Genomic DNA, 21468 nt, shown 5'->3' with positions numbered 1-21468 from the left:
TTTATATTTTTTTCTTTTTTTCTTTCTACACAAAATTTCCAAAAGCTTTATTAATATATTTATCCTACAAAATTATGAAATTAATTCTAAAAAAATATGCAAGAAAAATCAAGGAAACTCCTTTAATGTCAAATTTGCTTATTGATCTAGTTTAGGCCATTTACACAAATTACAACAAAAATCTTCCAAAAATGTATCAAAATTGTCCAAAATTCTCGAATTTTATGATTTTACCTACACATGAGATAAATATATATTTAGGAGAAATTTTTGCCAAAAATCCTAAGAAACAAGCCAAAATATGAATTAAATTACACTAAAAATGAGCATGAAAAGGCTAAAATTTCAATGCAATCAATATGCTTAAAACTACCAAAAAATCCATTAAGAACAAAAGCCTAAGGCTTGTCTAGTTTCTTCATCTAAGGCCAAGAAGAAGTTGGCCTAGAAGAAAAAAACTAAAAAGGTTGATAAGAAAAGGGATGTATGCAAGGCTATCAAGCCTACTAGAAACATCAAGAAGGACAACGGTGCATGTCATTATTATGGTAAAAAAGGTCATTGAAAAAGGAATTGCAAGGTCTACTTGGCAAGCTTGAAGGAGAAGAAGTCTTAAAGAAACTTCTACTTCAAGTATGTTTATGATTGAAAAGAAGTCTAAAGAGACTTTTACTTCAGGTTATTATATTGCTATCATAACTAGAAACATCATTTTAGTTTTTTATTTATGCATGAGTTATGGATACTCATTTAATGTTAAAGGCAGTTGTTGTTCCTTTTATTTAAATGATGTGCTTTATGGCATGGGAATGAATGATAATGGCTTATATGTTCTTAGATTAAACAATGATGTTTTCAATATAAATGTCAAGAAAGCTTAACTAGATAAACTAAATCAATCTTCCTTATGGCATTGTAGGCTTGGTTACATCAATGAAACAAGAATCACAAAGTTACATAAACAAGGATACTTTGATCCTTTTGATTATGAATTATATGGAACTTGTGAATCATGTTTGTTAAAAAAGATGACCAAATCACCCAGTGTGGTTCTTGGACTAATACATTCAGATGTATGTGGGTCAATGAACACATATGGTAGAAGAGGATACTCCTATTTCATCACATTCACTTATGATCATACAAGATATGGTTATGCATATTTAATGAAACACAAGTCTTTTGAAAAGTTCAAAGAATTTAGAATTGAGGTTGAAAAGAAAACTAGTAAAAGTATCATGACACTTGATCTGATCAAGGTGGTGAGTATTTAAGCCTTGATTTTTTAAGTTATCAAAAAGAGAATGGGATTCACTCATAGTGGACTCCACTTGGAACACCACAACACAATGGAGTTTCCAAGAGGAAAAATAGAACCTTGTTGGACATGGTTCAATCCATAATGAGCAATTCAAATCTTACAATATCTTTTTGGGTTATGTACTTGAAATAGCTGCTTATCTTCTAAATATAGTTCCATCTAAATCCGTTGACAAGACACCATATAAGATATGGAAAGACAAAAGACCTAACTTGTCACATATAAAGATTTGGGGATTTGATGCTTATGTGACACATCCATAAGCTGACAAGCTTGGAGCTAGATCGGTTAAGTGTAAATTTATGGGATATCTAAAGGAAACTATTGGATATTATTTCTACAACTCTAAAGAACAAAATGTGTTTGTTTCTAGACATGTTGTCTTCTTGAAAAAAGAGTTTATCCTTGAAGAGAACAATGGGAGTAAAGTAGAACTTAAAGAAGTTCAAGAAACACAAATTGACATAAGAATGAAACTTGAGCCAATGGCTAAGGCACTAGATGGACAGTCGAAAATGTTTGCTAAAGCTTGTATTGCTGATTCTACAATAAAGATCTACTTGTTATTCATCTTGTAAGATTTTCTTTACTTTTACTTGCATCTTCTGCATAAGCTCTTTGTTTCAAAGCTCATACGTGCATATCTGAGTAATTTTGTACATAAGAACTTTGTAGGTCAAGTAAGACTTATCAAGGTCCTGAAAGATATGGATTTCTCATGGACAAGTATGAGTTGATCATAAATGATCCTACTACCTATCAAGAAGCAATGTTGGACAGTAATTCTGAGAAATGGCATGAGGCCATGAAATCCAAAATGGAATCAATGTATGCAAACCACGTATGGACTTTGGTGGAACCAACCAAAGCGATAAAACCCATAGGGTGTAAGTGGGTTTTCAAGAAGAAAATTAACATGGATAGCAATGTACAAACATACAAAGCCTGGCCAATTATAAAAAGTTACAATAAAAAACAAGGAGTTGATTTTGATGAAACTTTTTCACCATTAGCCATGTTAAAATCCATTAGGATTTTGCTTGCTATTGCTACATACCATGACTTTGAGATATGGCAAATGGATGTCAAAATGACTGATTGCCACTTTTTGTGAGGCTGCAAGTGCACAAGTTGCTATCAAGTAATAATGTGTGAGTCGGGTTGTTGATCGCATGAGGACTATATAATGGTGCTAGATCAAGCACTAAAATTATGCCTTTCAACTCTATATCTAGATGGTAGAATGTTTAGAATGAGGAAAAGTACAAAATGAGACTTAATAATGTAAAGGCCGATAGAACAAAGCTAAAGAAAATAGAAATCTTTCTAGTTATGGTGTGGCCAAATGCATTAAAATTAAAAGAGAGCAGATTTGTAATAAATAAACTTGGAAGTTAATGAAATCAAAAACTTAGGAAGGGGAATTAGGAATAGCCGAATGTGCTTGAAAAGAAATAAAAGTGCTTGCAAGATTTAAAAAGTAAATAAAATAGATTGCTTTTGAAAATGTTGAATTGAAACCAGACCAATAAACAAACCAGAAGAAAGTGAACGACAGTACTTAAAGAAAATAGTATGCTTGCATTAAACAAATAAAAAAGAGCTGTTGTAATTGTAAAAGAAAGTTAACATTAAATCAAACATATGAGAACAAAAGAAAAGGCTAAGCTATCACGTTAACCAAATGAAAAAAAAAACTAAAACTAAACAAAGAAAGAAAAGAAAAACTGTTTCGATGATGGAAGATGGGATAGGGAATGAGGGATTAGGTCCCTTTTACAAGAGCAGTACATGACTTATTTATAATGTGAGTTTTAGCCAAAGGGGATGAATTTGGACATTATTGTCTTTGGCAAGTAATTAATTGCAATTCCTCTGATTAAGGGATTGTGATTAATCCCAATTCTACTATTGCCTCCAATACCTTTGTCGCCTAAAATTTGAATTCCAAGAAAGGCTTTTGGTCAACCATAAGCAAATCAACATTTAAATCTAATTTTCTTTATTTGCATAAATCATGGGATTCTCCAATAATTCATTATTTGTATATAATCCACTGTTTCCCATAATTTGTAATCTAAGAGAGCATTCTATCAACTATTAAAATCCATGATTTGTGTGTTTAGCAAATCATCATTAAAATGCCATATCTCTTGGATTTTGAATGACCTATGGATTCATTAGGAGATCACACAAATCACTCTTGCATTCATTCTAACAAATGATAGTATATCTTTTGCATCTTTAGTGCTCTCGATTTGGCTTTTTGAAGGGCTAGACTTGTGTGTGACCTTTAGATCACATCCTTACATGCTTGGTCTAACTTTGCCACCTTTGTATGGTTTGCATAGGACTTGGTGTTGACATTCAAAATACTCCATTTCTTTATGCAAACCTAAAAATCACCAATTTACTTCATTATTGAGCAAAAATCATGAAAATTTTCAAAATTTTAACTCTCAAATGATATGTAAATATCTATAAATCCTAGGGTTATTAATGGCATTTCTTAATGGGAATTAAGAGGATGTGTACATGATAGTACCCAAGGGTTTTGAATCTAATAAGAATGCTAACATCGTGTGTAAGCTTTAAAAGTCTATCTATAGACTTAAGCAAGCATCAAGGAGTTGGAATATACATTTTCATGAAGTAATTATAGAATTTGGATTCATAGAAAATATAGATGAACCTTGTGTATACAAGAAGAAAAGTGGGAGTGCAATCATTTTCTTAGTGCTGTATGTGGATGATATATTGCTTATAGGAAACAATATACTCATGCAACAATCTACCAAGGTTTGGTTATCAAAGAAGTTCTCTGTGAAGGATTTGGGAGAAGCAATGTATGTGTTGGGCATAAGGATCTATAGAGATATATCAAAGAGGTTGCTTAGTCTTTCACAAACCAGATACGTAGAAAAAGTGCTAAAAAGGTTTAGCATGGAAAAATCTAAAAAAAAATTCTTACCAGTGTCGCATGGCATAAATCTTTTCAAGGACATGTGTCCTAAGACACAACTTGAGAAAAATAGCATAAATAAGGTTCCATATGCTTCGGCAATTGGATCCATTATGTATCCAATGCTATGTACAAGGCTTGATATCTCGTATGCTTTAAGCATAATAAATAGATTGATAGCACCTAAATATATAGTGTTTTTACATGTTAAAAATGGTGCTAAAATTTAAAATTTAGATGAATTTTGGCGCTTTTCATGTTGTTTTCATGATTTTAGATTTTCAAGCTCAAGAACTTCATTTTCATGCAAGCCATGCATGCAAGCATGCAAATGAGAAATATTGGCCCAATTTTGGAAGCTTATTCATGCATTCATAGAGTTTTAGCTACACAAGAACTCTCTCATGATGTGTTCGATCACATACAAAAAGGATTGAATGCAATTGCAAGCTTACTTAGACTCCATCATCTTTGACCAAGAAGAAAATGTGATCCAAGCATGACTCTTTTGCTTAGCTATGAAAAAATTATGTTGCACAAGGACTCTATTCATTCACCCATACAAAAGAGAAGCTTAATTTGCTAGATCATGGACTCTTCACTCACCGTGTTATTCGGCCAAACCCATCCAATAGAGCCTCCATGCAAATTTTCCATAATAAAGGCTAGATACATTCGGCCAAGAAGCATTTAAAGTTCGACATGAAACTTATTGCTTAGCCTCGAAGATTTTGACTTAAAATAGGATTTTATCCATTTGAATTTCAAAAATTGGATAAAAATTAACTTATTCTTGAATTTCAAAGCCTTAGCTGAATCTAATGGAGGAGAATTATACTAATTCAATCAAGATTCAATCAAAGGCCAGGATTGCACTTTCAAGACTATTTGGCTAATACCATTCCACTATGAAGAGTCTTATTCGACCATGATGCTTTAGAAAGAAAGATTAAGTTTTATCTATTTGTATTTGAATAAAAAGCAACTTCTTATAACCCTATTCCCCCATGGTCAAATCCCTCTCCACAAATAGGGAAGTCATTCACTCATTTCATCATCTCATCCCATTCCACTCCTCTCTTCTTTTCTTTCTTTAGTTTTTAGTTTTCTTTTCTTTAGTTGAGTTATTAGCTTAGATGATAGATTTGCCAATAACCATAAAGCTTTTGTTTCTTTAAATTCTTTTATTTTAGAGTTAATACAACATGAGGTCCCAATACTTTGGGCCAAATTCTATATTGGTCCCTAAACTTTAAAAAGTTCTAATTGAGTTTTTAATTAAATGTGTATCAATGTGGTCCCTTCATCTGTTAGACCATCTAAATTGATGATAAATCCTATGTGGCATGATAGATAATCTTCTAAACTTGTATTATATGGAAATTTTCTATTATTTGAATAGATTATGTGGAATTTTTATGGTTTTTAAACAAATTATAAAACAAAAAAGGCAAAAGACTAACAAAAAATTTGACCACCCATCATCCATTCACCATTAAAGCTCTTCTTAACTTTGAAATAGAGTCTAATTCAATCCTCTCCAAAAACCCATATCTTTCTACCCATTCTCAATACCTTGCTGGCCTTATAACCTTGAAAGAACTTGTGGTTACAACTTCAAGAGCTTCTTAACTTGTCAAGTCTCAACTCTTTATCTCTTACATCGTTGGTTCGATTGAGTATGAGATTCAAGTTTGGATTGACCTTGAGAGCATCAAGAGCTTGATAAAGGGTTTGAAAGAGACATGAAAGAACAAAGACGAGTTAGTTCGATTATTGGCTCAATTCAAAAATCAAGTGGGTTTAATTGTGAGTTAAAGAATTTAATCCTAAAATTGAAAGTTTTTTGGTTTTATAGTCAATCTTTTACAACCCAAATTGTACAAAATAGATTCAACAAGATGCCATGTTTTGTATAGCCAACCATTGCTTAAAAGTTTTATGTCAACTGATTAAGTTTACTAGATCTCCTATTGTGAATGAAATTGTCAGTAATAGGGAAATTCCCAAAATTTTAACTTTGTCAGAATCCAAGGATTTGGATATGAAAGTTTTGGCCTTTGATTGCATTCTTGAAATTGGTTACTTTAGAAGCAAAAAAACTATAGCAGCACTACTTAAAGGATGAGGAGAATGGGGAAAGGAAACTTGTGGCCTTTGATAAACATTTGGACATGAAAGTTTTGGCCTTTGATAAAAAAACTTGTAAAGTTGCAAAGGTCAGAGCTTGGTAGGGATTTGATTGAGATAGAAAAGTTTGGTGATGAAAATGATGAGAATGGGGAGAAAAAAAGAGAAAAAAGAAAAAAGTTTTAGTCTTCCTCCATGTAATATGTTCAAATCTTTGAAAAATTTCATGTAATATAAGTTTGAAAGATTAGTGTCATGCCATGTAGGATTTACCATCAATTCAGATAGTCTAACAAATAGGGGGACTATATTGATGCATGTTTGGGCAATTGAGGACTCGATTAGAATTTTTTAAATTATAAGGACCAATATAAAATCTAGCCCAAAGTTTAGGGACTATGCGTGCTATTAACTTTTTATTTTAATTCAAGAAGTATTATTTTCAAGATCTTTTCTTTTCTTGTGTTCAAGTTTCAAATCTTGTTCTTTTAATTCTTAATTTCAGCAAGCATTATTTTCTTTTCAAGATCAATCCAAGCTTTCTTTTATTTCTTGCAAGATTCAACCATCATTTTCTTTTTTAATATATGAGTATTTTCATGCAATCTTTATTCTAAGTCTACTTTAAGGAATTAGCACTTTCAAGCTTTCTTTACTTTTCAATCTTTTCAATCTTGTTTCCTTAAATCTAGTTTTTAGCAACATTTTTTTTAACTTCTTAAGTGACAATTGGTAAAGTTTAGATCTCTATCTACACATTAAAAAAAAGATTTTAGGCTTTCACCTTTGGTAATTGTGAACAACCCAACAATACATTCTATGATCCCTGTGGAGGTAATACCGGTGTACTTCCTTTTATTACTTGATTTGTGTAATAGCAGGCTATATAAAAAGCAGCAATAATAGATATCAAGCAGATCTATGTCAATGTCAATGGAAGGCTATGAAAACAATATTTAGGTACTTAAGAAGAACTAAGCTTATGCTTCTTATCTATGGTGGAGTCGAACTCCTTGTTAAGGTTATTGTGATACAAGCCTTCAATTCGACAAAGATGATAGCAAGTCTTAAAGTGGCTATGTTTTTACTTTGAATGGTGGAGCAATGAGTTGGAAAGTTCCAAACAAAGTACAACTATGAACTCTACAACTAAAGCTGAATATATCTCTGCATCTGAGGCTGTAAAAGTGGCCGTTTGGATTAAGAAGTTCATAACTAAACTAAGTGTTGTTCTTAGCATTGTTAATCCAATAATAGTCTATTGTGACAACATTATAGTCTATTGTGACAACATTGGAGCTATTGCTCAAGCTAAGGAACAAAGGTCTCATCAAAGATCCAAAAATGTATTGAGGTGATATCATCTAATTAGAGACTTTGTTTCTAGAGGTGATGTTAAAATTGAACGAGTACCCATTGAGGATAACATTGATGATCCTCTTACTAAAGCTATGTCCCTTTAGAAACAAGATAAACATATAGTCAAATATGGTATTAGATACATGAATGATTGGCTTTAGTGCAAGTGAGAGATGGTTGGTATTTGCCCTTCAAGCTTAATCATATTTTGGCTAAGACATTGTCATATCTGTAGTACTCTGATATTTGATATCTTATAAAAGTCTTATTTTTTAATCATTGAGCTTGTATACATATATTTCAATGTTGATGCTTATATGATAAAATCCTCATAATATAAATAAAGCTTTGCAATATAATGATATCGTAATTATGAGATCATTATTACATAAAAACTATATGTTCCAAAATTGTTTCTAGTTGATGCTTTATTGATAAGAGGTCTTTGGCAAAAGTTGTTAAGACTAACACATGGTTTTGCTCTTACTTATGAAGCAAGCAACCCATCTATAGCTTGAAGTTTGGGTAAACTTTAGCTAACATGTGGGTGCTTGTTACAAGAACAAGTTCACTAAACATGATCTGATATGAGAATACTATACTACAATTTACATAGTGTATATAGCTACATTATCATGCGATGGTTGTATAAGTCATCCTTTAACTTGAGATTACTTATGATCTTATATAATGAATGTTATACTTTGACTTTATTTATGGTTCTAACCAAGAATACTCCAATCAATTATTGTTAGGTATAACATAAGGCATATAAAGATACATGAAGCAATCAAGATGGGATTCATCACCTTGTATGATCAAGAGAGTATCTCAACTAGTCTTGATTGAATTAACTTAAGAAATCTTTGGCCAAAGTTAAATAAAGTTTTAGAATTGTTATAAAACTTATTTGTGAGTTAATATTAAGGACAATATTTAACATGGTAAAAGAAGATTGGATGGACATTAAACTATACTCAATGTTCAAACCAAGATACTATGAAATGATATTAATTATACATGGATAGGTTGTCAAGCCATATTGACTTTTCTTTAGCAATTAGGGGTCATGGCAATTAAGCTAGTATTGATCATGATCTATAAACATAAGATTGGCTAATTGAAGAATTGGTGATGAAGACAAAAAGTTTGTTCCATCCATAACCGAATACTAAGGCTTATAATGCTTATGTTAATTGCCAACATGCTAAAGAACCTAATGGGTCACACACAATAAGACAATTGTGAGAAATTAAAACCGGGACAAATTAAGTTGGACTTAATTTGATTTTGGTATGACTAAAAATAGTGGCAAAAAAAAAAAGAGAAAGTGTTTCCCTTATTTGGTATATTCAGCTAGCATAGGGTTAATTATGGAAATTTGTATTTCGAGCATTAAACCTAATGTGGCCAAATGCTTACCCTATAAAAAGAACATCAGGCTACCCTTTCTTATAAGAGTAACTAGCAAAGCATTTAGAGATCACTCAAGAAAATACAAGAGGTCTTACAAACACTTACTAGTTATAGTGTGGCTTTAAGTTCTACCAAACTTTCAAGAAAGTTCTTTCACAAGAGTTCGTGTGGATCACCATTAGAGGCTAAACACTTGGGCTGCTTCTTGGAATAGAATCTATTTGGAAGATCACTAAATTTTAACCAAGGGATTTTTGGTGTTCAAGGTAACACATTTAACTGAACCTATGCATGCTTGTATATATATGTTGTTTGTAAAATCTTATTGATTCATATTGACTTTAGGAAATTAAAATTTTTAAAAACTTTTACTGCTTTAACTTTGATAATGATACATAATTCCCTTTACACCCATAGTCTAATTTTTTTTCTTAGTCAACCTAAGAGTGCCAAGTACTTAGGGTAGAACACAAGGCAACCTAACAACCCCTATGCTTTTACATATAACCCTGGTTGGAGGAATAATACTATTTTTTTTGGAATCAACAACAAAATAGTAATCTTATCCTTGTTCAGCCTAATCATGCACCATAGTAGCTTTAATTCATAAAACCATAAAACCCCATAGGTTTTCATCAAATTCCATATCAACAATAACACCCACAGCCTTATACCTCTCAATATCAATCTATTCCACCTTCGAAAAAGAAATCCTCAATTGAAGATCTTTTGAGTTCCCTGGTCAAAGCCTAGACTTCCTTTATGTAAACACAAAATACTATGTTTAAGGAATTAGACTACATCTATTAAGAGCCTAGAGATAAATAAGCCAATTAGCTACCCTTCTAAGTATCTGACCCTAAGGCACTATACCCAGTAACACTAAAGTTAACCACAAAAAGGAAGGGAAAGAGCAATGCAAAGTGATCACCCTTAAGAAAAGTAAGTAAGTAGCTAGCAGTCCTATCCAAGCTATTCCTTAGGATATAGTAAAAGAGTTTGAGGATGAGATAGAGGAATTTGAAGTTCAGAAGGGAGAAAAAGGCAAGAAGGTCAATGAAATGGCAATACCTACCCAAACACCTATTCAACTTTCAATTCCTAGTTCTTATAGGCTTGTTCTTCATAGAGTTGAGCCATCTAGGCCTTGCATTCCTTTTTCTCAAAAATTTTAGAAGTAGGAAAGGAGAAGTAGTTCTTTAAGTTTTTAAAGGTGTTCAAGAAATTAGTAGGCTTGTTCTTCATAGAGTTAAGCCATCTAGGCCTTGCATTCCTTTTTCTCAAAAATTTTAGAAGTAGGAAAGGAGAAGTAGTTCTTTAAATTTTTAAAGGTGTTCAAGAAATTACACATTAACATCCCTTTTATAGATGCCTTAGAGTAGATGCCCACCTATGCTAAGTTTATGAAGGACATTATCTTTAGAAAATGAGATTGAGAAGTATGAAACAATGGCACTCAATAGTGAGTGTAGTTTGCTAATTTAAATAAGACTACTTGAAAAACTTAAGGACCCTGGTAATTTTACTATAACTTGTACCATATGTAGTATGTCATTTGATAGAGCTTTATGTGATTTAGGTGCCAGCTTTAATTTGATGTCTTTATCTATTTTAAAAAGCTTGGCATAGGTAAGGTGAGCCCTACCTCTATTACTTTGTAGTTGGTCAATTGTTCACTGAAATATCCTAGAGAAATTGTAGAGGATGTCCTAGTTAGGGCAGAGAAATTCATCTTTTCTATTGATTTTATTGTTTTAAATATGGATGTTGATCAAGAGATCTCAATCATTTTAGGGAAACTTTTCTAAGCTATTGGTAAAGTTTTAATAGATATGCAAAAAAAAGACTTAACCATGAGAGTTTCAGACTGAAAAGTCAGATTTAATGTTTTGAAGGCTTTAAAGTATCCTGATGATTTTGATGAGTGTTTTAGGGTAGAGGCGTTTAATGGTCTAGTTAATGATGTTTTCCAGATAGAGCACCTTATTTCATACCTCGAAGAACCCCCTTTCATCGATGATATAGTAGACATGGACTTAGGTGATGATGATGAGGACATAGTTATAGTCTTTACATGTCAATTTACACCTACCAGTACAAAGCCTTTAGATGTGTCCTAGTCTACCCCTTAAGTGAAACCATCTATTCTAAGGCCATTTATGTTAAAGCTTAAACCATTACCTTCACATCTTAGGTGTGCCCACCTAAGAGAAGATGATACTTGCCTATGATTATTTCAGGATGCTCATCTTTTGATTGTTCTTAGTGGTCATAAGTTAGCTTTAGGTTGCCTATTGCCAACGTTAAAGGAATTAATCTTTCTTTTTACATGCATAAGATTCTGATAGAGGATAGATACCAATCAACCATCGAGATGTAACATCATCTGAATCTAGCCTTAAAAGAAATAACGAAGAAAAAAATCATTGAATGGTTGGACAGTAGCATCATAGATCCGATCTCGAATAGTTCATGGGTCAGTCCAATCCAATGCATGCCAAAAAGAAGTGGGATGATAGTAGTGTCAAATGAAAATAATGAGATGATTCCTTTTAAGATTGTAACTGGTTAAAGAGTGTGCATGGACTACTAAAAGCTAAATAAGGTTGTAAGGAAGGACCATTTTCCTTTGCTTTTCATATATCAGATGTTAGATAGAGTGTCTGGTAATGAGTTTTATTATTTTTTTTATGGATATTCTAGATAAAATCAGATAGCTACAGCACCTAAGGATCAGGAAAATACAATTTTTACTTGCCCATTCAAAACTTTTGCTTTTAGAATAATGCCATTTGGACTATGTAATGCCCCAACTATATTTTCAATATGTATGATAGCTATATTTTCCAACATGATAGAAGATTTCCTAAAGGTTTTCATGAATGATTTTTATATCTTTAGTGATAGCTTTGAGAAATGTCTTAATCATTTAGCTCTTGTTTTAAAAAAGTCTAAAAAAACTAACCTAATCCATAGTTGGAAAAGAGCCATTTCTTGGTAAAAGAAGGAACAATGTTAGGTCATAAATTTTTTTCTACATGAATAGAAATTGATAAAGCTATGATTAAGGTTATAAAGAGACTTCCACCTCTGAATGCAATTAATGGAGATAGAAGTTTTCTTAGACATGCTACTTTTATAAGAGGTTCATTAAAGATTTTTTTCCATAATCTATAAATCCTTGTGTAAGATGTTAGAGAAGGAGGTGAAGTTTTGTTTTGATGATGCTTGCTTGCATGCTTTAACAATGCTTAAAGAAAAGGTGCTTGAAGAAAAGCTAGTTTTTACTCTAGCCACGATAGCACCTAATTGGGCTTTACCATTTGAGCTCATGTGTGATGCTAGTGACTATGTAGTAGGAGTTGTTTTAGAACAAAGAATAGAAAAGCAAACTCATGCCATCTACTATGCAAGAAGAGCTTTGAATGAAGCTCAATTATATTATAAAACCACTGAGAAAGAGTTGTTAGTAGTTGTATTTACTTCTGATAAATTTTGCTTTTATCTCATAGGTTCTAAGGTTATAGCTTACACTAATCATGCTATTATTAGGTTTTTTATGACTAAGAAAGATGCTAAGCCTATGATGATTAGATAGGTTATCCTCTTTGAGAGGTTTGATTTAGAGATTAGGGATAAGAAAGGATCAGAGAACCATGTGGCTGATTAGATAATTATGGTATTGATAATGATTTGAGCATTAATGAAAGTTTTCTTGATGAATAGTAGATGGCATTTAAGCATGATAGTTTGCCTTGGTATGTCAATTTTGTAAATTTTTTTATTGGAGGTGTTTTGCCCCCTAAGATGTCATTTGATCAAAAGAGGAAATTTTTTAATTATGTCCAGTATTACATTTAGAATTAGGCTTATTTGTTTAAGCAATATAGAGATCAAATCTTGAGAAGATATGTTCCTAGAGAGGAAGTTTAAGATATACTATAGCATTGTGATTCTTTTTATTATGGTGGACATTTTGAAGGTAAGAGGATTGTTGGAAAAGTGTTTCAATCAAGATTTTTTGGGCCCACTGCATTTTGAGATGCATACTTGTTTGTTTAAAAATGTGATTGGTGTTAGAGAGTTAGGAATTTATTTAAGAGAAATGAGATGCCTTCAACCTTATTCTTAAGGTAGACATTTAATGTTTTGGGTTTAGATTTCATAGGACCTTTTATCTTATCTTGGTAACCATTACATTTTGCTGGCAATGGATTATGTTTCTAAATGGGTTGAGGCAGTAGCTTTACCTCCCAATGATGCTAGGGTAGTACTTAATTTTTTTTGAAAAAACATGTTTTCTAGATTTAGACCGATAAAGTGATCATTAATGATAAGGACTCCCATTTTCATAACCAAATCTTTGATGCTTTGGTAGCTAAGTATGGAGTTACCATATGATTGTAACCACCTATCATCCATAATGTACTGGTCAAGTGAAAGTGTCAAATAGGGAAATCAAATCCATTCTTGAAAAAACCATTAATTTGAGTCATAAGGATTAGTCTAAGAGATTAAATGATGCGTTGTGGGCTTATAGGACCACTTATAAGACTCTGATTGGTATGTCACCCTATCTTTTCATTTATGGTAAAGCTTGTCATTTACTAGTAGAACTTAAGCATAAAGCTATTGGGTTATAAAGAATTTGAACTTCAATTTAGATGCTGCAGATGAGAAACTTTTTTTATAGCTCCATAATCTTAATAAGTTCCACTTGCATGCCTCAGACAGTGCTTAGTTGTTGAAAGAAAAAAATGAAAAGATGGCATGATAAGCATATTTTAGATATAACATTTGAGCTCATCAATATGTGTTGCTTTCCAATTCTCACTTAAAGCTTTTTCCAAAAAAGCTTAAGTTGAGATGGTTGGGTCTAGTTGTGGTGACTAAAGTTTTTCCTTATGGTATTGTTGAGATCATGGATGAGATTAGAAAAGTACCCTACAAAGTAAATAGGCAAAGATTGAAACATTATTTCAAAGGATAGGTTGGGGTGTAATTGATAAAATACATTTGAATGATTGATTCTTAAGCTCATAGTCTATGCTTTTAATTTAAAAGAAAACACTAATTTGAGAGGCAACCTAAGTTTTACTTTTCATATCGTTGATTTGTTTTTCTATTTGTATATTTTAATGTTTGGTTTTCATTTGCTTCTTTCATTTTGGTGCTTATATTTCCTTGTACATATTGATGTTGTTTCTTGGTTTAGTTGTTTTCTTTAATTTGTAGGTTGAATAAAAGCTTAAAAAAAGAAGCACAAGTTTTGGCCAAAGTTACATTATACATTTGGCTACCATACTTCCAAGATGATAGGGGACTTTTCTTATTCCTTTTTTGTGTTTTATTTCTTTTCGCTACACATTGAGGACAATATGTTCTTTAAGTTTAGGTGCATGGGAAAATTGTTCAAAATTTTTGCAAAATTTTTTTCAAATTTTCCTTGAGTGTTGCCTTGAAATTGAGTTTGACTTGTTAGCTTGAATCATTAGTATGCTTTTTTTGATTTGTTCTTTATAAAGCTAATAATGGGTAGAGATTGAGATTGAATATAGCTTTAGGAAAAATTTATATTGTGTGAAATATTAGATGATGCTTAAGTTTAATGACTTTTTTAGTGTGAGTTTTCATTTGTAATAGGTTAATACTTTGGTCATTGAAGTGGATTTTTTATCTAGTGATTGATTATGTGAGCATGAAATTTTTTTCATTAGTCTTTGAAGTTGTGTATCATGTTCTAGAATTTGTTTTGATCATCTCTTGAGATAAAATCCTAGAGGACAAATGGTTAGGGAAATGATATAGGCCATCTTTGAATCATTTGAGCTTTACAAGCTAACCTTGACATAATTCTTCCATAGTCACCCTTTTGAGCCTAATAATACTTTTCTTTTATATGAAACTACATTATACACCCAAGCCTTAATTTGACATTTCCTATCTTTTGGTCCTTTACCCTATATGCATTAGGACATTTATGCATCATCATTAATCTATGATTGTTAGGGAAGAGAGGTGGAGCTTAGAAAAAGAATGAAATAAAACCTTAAAAAAGAAAAGAAACAAGCAAACTTGTAAAAGAAAAAAATTGTAAAAATTGTGAAAAAGAAAAACAAGTAATAAAGTGGTGAAATAGCAAAGAAAGTAAAGAAAGCAAAAGTAAGCAAAAACTCTTTAGAAATGCTTTGAACTTCTTTCCCTTGAGAGCTTAACAATCTAGACAAAGGAATGTATTGTTAGGGTATTTAAGCATAAAATGACTATTATCATACTATGACCCTAGCCTTACATTACAAGCTTATAAAGTCCTAAATGATCTTTGGTCATGTGTTTATCTACATTAGTGGAGAGAGATATGATAACCAAACATAAGAAACTTGATCACACTTTATTATCTTTGTTTTGAAATTTTCATGTTTTACATAACACCATTAGATTTTATGCAAGGATTTGAGAGATGTATTGCTTGCATTTGGAACCATAATTAGGAAGGAACTTAGCCTAAGTTGATTTTTTTAGATTAGCTCAAGTTCATGATTTTTCTCTAGTTATATCCATTAATCAATCTAAGAGGCATTAATGTTGAATGAGTCATTGAAAGTTAGTGATGATTTTTGCTCAATCTTGTTTTGCTTGAGGACAATCAAAAGCTTAAGTTTAAGGTTTGATTGCACTAAAATTTTAGTGATTTATCATACCTTTTTAGTGCCATTTATAGTGAATATTTGCTTGTTCCTTTATAAATTAGGCAAAAATACTCCTAATTGTATAAATATTCAATGTGCAGGTAAAAATATGAAAAAAGAAGAAAATTGGAGCTTTTGGACTCATATTGGATGCATTTTGATGCAAAAGGTTATGATTAGCCAAAACAAATGTACGTGTGTTCAAATGCCTTACATGGAAGATTTTTCTACTTTTTCCTTTATGATTTCCTTAGCTTACTTGAGCTTATTGAACTTTAATTCAGCTTTAATCTTCATATTTTTCATGAGAAAATATCATTTTTAGTTCATCAATGCTTTGTTACCTTTTTAGTATTTTTGCATGTGCTAGTTTGGTGACTATTTCATTGGTGTGGTTTTGAAGGCATATTGGGAGTTAGAACTTTCCAAAATTTTCTATGAACAAATTAGCAACTAAATGGTTCTCATTTGGGTGGAATTTGAAGAAGCAAGTTATTTACATTTGGTGCATAAAATGAGAGCAAAGGAACCAATCTCAACCATGTGATGCATTAGTGATGATCAAAGATGATTTAAGCCAATTCTTTGATCCAAAGAGGAAGTAAATAGGCAGCTGCTTAGTTGGCAATTTGGGGGCTTTTAATTGGATATAATTATGACTTTTTGGAGTTTACAAGATCAAAGGAAGCTAGAAGGATGACTTGGAAGACTTTAGAAGGCACGGCATCTTAACTAGCATTTTTCTACAATTTTATTGGTTGAACCACATCACCTTTGGATTTTAAATAAAAGGGTTGGCAAGTCATTTAGAGAGACTTTCTCATTTTTTTTTTCATTTTTTTACTTTCTTTTCTCTTTAAACAGTTTCTTCTTTGATATTTTAGAGGGCTGTTTGGGAAAATTTGCTATAATTTTCTAGTAAAATTTACTTTTCTTGCCTTTATTTTGCATGCATTTTAAGATTCTTTCAATAAAAGTTCAAGTTCTGTAAGATTTCTTGTTGAATTTCATGCAAATTTCATTGAATTTCAAATCACTATAAGAAAATGGAAGATTAGTGGTAGTTTTGTAGCAGAGTTTCAATTATAAACATCGCTAACTTTCGTGTTTTTATAAAACTTAAGGCATTTTTTTATCAAAATACCACTAAATATTCAAATAGTGGCATTTGCACTTATAAACATCACTAAAGACAAAAATTAGCAGGTTTATCAACTAAAATGCCTTGAATAATCTTCTCTAAAAATTTGGAGTGATTATAGAAGGTGTTTTTGGCAAAAAACGCCTTGAATAATCTCCTCATAAAAATGGATAAGGGATTATTGAAGGCATTTTTGGTAGGCAACGCCTTGAATAATTCCCTTATAAAAAATGGAGGCAATTATTGAAAGTGTTTTCTGTCAGAAACACCTTCAATAATTCCCTTAAAAAATTAGAGAGTATTATTGAAGGCAATTTTAGTAAAAAATGCCTTCAATAAATATCCTGTCAAAATTTAAAGGGTGTGGCCTATAATTACCTCATAAATAAAACTGGAGTAGCTCTATCGATTAGATCATACAGTTATTAACCATAAGGTTATAAGTTCGATCCCTCCCTTTAACATTTTTTGAGTTTTTGAAAGGATTATTTGTAAGGGATTATTGAAGGAGTTTTTGGCTAGAAAACGCCTTGAATAATCCCTTAGAAAAATTGAATTAGGTTATTCAAAGTATTTTTTAGCTAAAAATGTCTTCAATAATCCACAGAAAAAATTTTGGAATGGATTCTTGAAAGTGTTTTTGGTTGAAAATGCTTTCAATAATCCACTTAATAAATTTTTATGAGAGATTATTGAAGGCATTTTTGATAAAAAATGCCTTCAATAATCCATACAAAAAAATTTAAAGGGGATTATTGAAGGCGTTTTTAGCCAGAAAACACCTTAAATAACCCTTTACAAAATGTTGAATAGGGTTATTGAAGGCATTTCTAGATAAAAATGCCTTCAGTAATCCCATCAAAAAAATTTTGGTTTAATTATATATCTGAAGTTAGTTGTAGGTTTATGCCCAGAAAACATTTGAAGTTAGTTGTAGGTTTATGCTTAGAAAACATTTTTTTTGTATATATGATACTACGAATTACATTTTGTAATTTACATTACGAACATTGTAGTATTTCAATAAATTGACCATACATCCGAATTTAAAACTAATAACATTGCCATATAAATATACTTTTCTCAAATAATCGTACTCAATATATGTGTATTCATATAAACTGCCAATTGATATAAAACAAATATATACCAATAATATCAAACCAATACCCCAATCTAGAAACTTAAATTATCCATTCAACATGGCATGTTAAATACATTACAACAAATGAAATGCATATATTTACACCCGACTAACAATCTCCAACCTCAAGGTTTAGCAAATGATAATACATATTCATACCACTCTTTACGAACTTCATCAAGTTCATCTATCATAAAGCTTACTTTACTCTCTCACTAAAAAAAATCAGAAATAAATGTTAATAAATGAGAAAATAATTTAGCTTTTTGTTTTTTAAAGATTTAACAATTTTATGAAATTAATATTAAGCTTGAATGGTGTGGTCATAAAATCATATAATATTATCTCCCTCATAAAATGAAGGACATGATATCCACATTCAATATATCCTGATGGATGAGGTACTTGAAAAATAACTTTAATGGGTTCAAGAAACATGTATCTAAACAAACTCAGCATAAAAAGAATAAATTTTACATTTACTAATAATGACACCCAATTTATCTTTACTTTTTTACCAACTACAGACAATACCCTAAATTGAAAAGAAAAAAATTACTTAATACAAAAATAAAAATAATTATGAAGAAACAGAAGATAATATAATAACATGTAACACCTCTTTATAAAATTTTTAATATTTGGTTTAAGCATCACCTTTGGTTGAGCCAAATTATAAAGTATAACATTAAGGAATTGCCATTAATCACAATAAGCTACCAATGATGACTGCAAAATAATAAGAATGATACACTCAAATTAGGCATCATCTTAGATTCGATTAAAATTGGAATAATTATTTGTATGAATATAAATTACGTAGCATTATACGGGAGCAAATAATAATCAGCCCATTTTTTCATGCATTCAATCACATGACGAGCATAAAAAACTACTGTGCCACTTTGCTCACTAATGATATTGGGGTCAACAAATCTGAATTGATGGGTCATTTCTCTCACCTTGATTTCTCTATATAGGAAGCTGCACGATAACAATCAACAATACTTGTTAGTAATACATCGTAATATAGATTAATAAATATTAACTTTGCATATTTAAATTTATAAGCTAACCTCAGATGAGAAACAATATCAGTAGTTAATATTTCATTTAGGCTACAAAATTCCTAAACCTCATCCTCACCAATGTAAGAAAGTGATGGTTAATCAAATAACCTATCCTCGGACTTAACTGTAATGTAGTTTCCTCCGGATAAATAATCAAGTGAATACTTAGATAACTCATCAATGGTAGCCTGAGCAAGGGTCATACTCTAAGTCCCAACATCCTGCTACAATATATTATGAAATATAAGTATTAATACCAAATCAATAAATATAATAAACAAATAAATATTAAGTGAATAAACAAAATCATACTTCATGGCTGGTACTAGGGGTTGAGTTTATTGCCTGACTTGAAACAAAAGCTTGTCCTAGGTGGATGATGCTATTCACTAGCCTACAAGCATGCTAGGCTGTATCGTTGCCAACATAGCCTCCAAAGCCATGAGTCATTGCTATTGGTCATTCAGGCAACGTTCTTGCTCATCAAGTCTTCGCTATTGTTGCTTAATGATTACTTCATATTATGTATTCGTTATTTGAGGGATTTTGGGTTGATTACTAAAAAATTTTGATGGCAACACAAATTTATCAACCCCACGAACTCGACCATGTCTCTCTTTCCCACCTTATGCCAAAGACAAGGGATCTTCACCATACTGGGTTGCCAGTTCATCGGATTTAAATTTAGTAGCATAATAATCTTGAAAGACAATAATAAGATGAATCATAACAATAAATCTATACAGGCTAGTATATAGTCATGACACAAGCACAAAGCCAATCATACGTGATATAATAAGCAGTTATACATACAATCTTTTTAGCCATTTCTTTAGTTTCTTTATCTGCAAATGATCCATACTTCCATAGATGACCTTGTTTTCACACATCCCATCTAGAAGCTTCAGTGCTAGAGCTAGTTGATTCCTAATAAATTATCATAATATAAGAATCAAAATCTATTAAACGAATGTTCATAAATATTCATTTATGAGTATAAAACAAGTGTGTGAATACTTACAAGCTCATACTTGACATTTGCATAACCTTTTTCTCGATGTCCAATGGTGATATACTTGTTTGGCCCGAATGTTCTTTTGTTGTTCTTTGATTTTCTAGAAAAGAAAAAAATTACGTAAATCACATATTAAGATATTGAATATATTACATAAAATCTTATATACAATTTTTTGTAATGGGTATGCGTATTGAGAAATCTTCTAATAGTCAATCTCAAACAAAAGTCATCCAATCGTCATAACTTATATCATCTGCATATGATGTAGGTGGAATAGCCAATACATCACCTTGATCAGCGAGTGGTAAAATATATTGGGTTGTTAATTTGCTTTTAAAGTCTCCAAATGCTTTCCCAGCTGACTCAACACAAGCTTTTTACATGCAATTAGGATGTCAAACCATTCCTAAAAAATTTAACACAATTAGTATGAACGCATTGAATTTCAAATAAATGATCATTTAACAAATTTTATGAAATAGTTGAATAAACATACAACAACTGACTCCCATATATGATTCTTTAGATCATTAGGAACTCATCGCCAATTATGGTACGTAATTGAAATGCTATGACGGATGACCGCTCCAATATGAGTAGCCAACTTGGCAGCTCTATCAAACACAAGCTACCCACTTTGATTAAAATAGATGTGAAATTTCATATCAGTCACTTCAATTTGTTTATTTCGTCCCCTTTATTTTTCTTTTTTGGCCTATAGGTGTGTCTTCTTCATATTGAATAACATGAGAAGTATGTTGTTCAGATTCCAAAATACCTATGATTTTGATCAAAATTATACGAAATACACCATACTGTCTATCTAAATTTCACATAGTATGTAATAAAAAACAACCAATATCATACTACAATTACTACATCAATATACATAAAACATCTTCAAACCCATAATATTTTATAAGTACAAGCTATACTGTGATTCCAACCTTAAATATGAGTTTCGTGTAGAACAAATGATGAGGAAAAAAATGGACACAAATTCCACAATACCATTCACCATACCACAATATTTAAAGCAAACTACATAGAAACACCACACATGCAATGAAAAGTGCTTGGATGACTAAGGTAATGGTGGAATAAAAAATATATATTTATATTTTTTAAAGAACAAAAAAATTCCCATATCGAAGAATATAAATAATACAAAAAATAAATAAAATAAAGATATACCAATAAACAGAGAGGTGCCCAGCA

The 21468-nt window shown here is 31.2% G+C and overlaps 1 pseudogene; it reads left to right on the top strand.

The window, feature by feature from the left end:
• The first annotated feature begins 1623 nt into the window (after positions 1–1623).
• Positions 1624–6723, top strand: LOC149514083 (uncharacterized; annotated as a pseudogene).
• The last annotated feature ends 14745 nt before the right edge of the window (positions 6724–21468 follow it).

The sequence above is a fragment of the Durio zibethinus genome, chromosome 17, assembly GCF_047325235.1.
Source record: "Durio zibethinus cultivar Kanyao isolate XHJ-2024 chromosome 17, ASM4732523v1, whole genome shotgun sequence".
Taxonomy (NCBI): domain Eukaryota; kingdom Viridiplantae; phylum Streptophyta; class Magnoliopsida; order Malvales; family Malvaceae; genus Durio; species Durio zibethinus.
The sequence above is the reverse complement of the archived record's forward strand: the minus strand, read 5'-3'. Positions and strand labels throughout refer to the sequence as shown.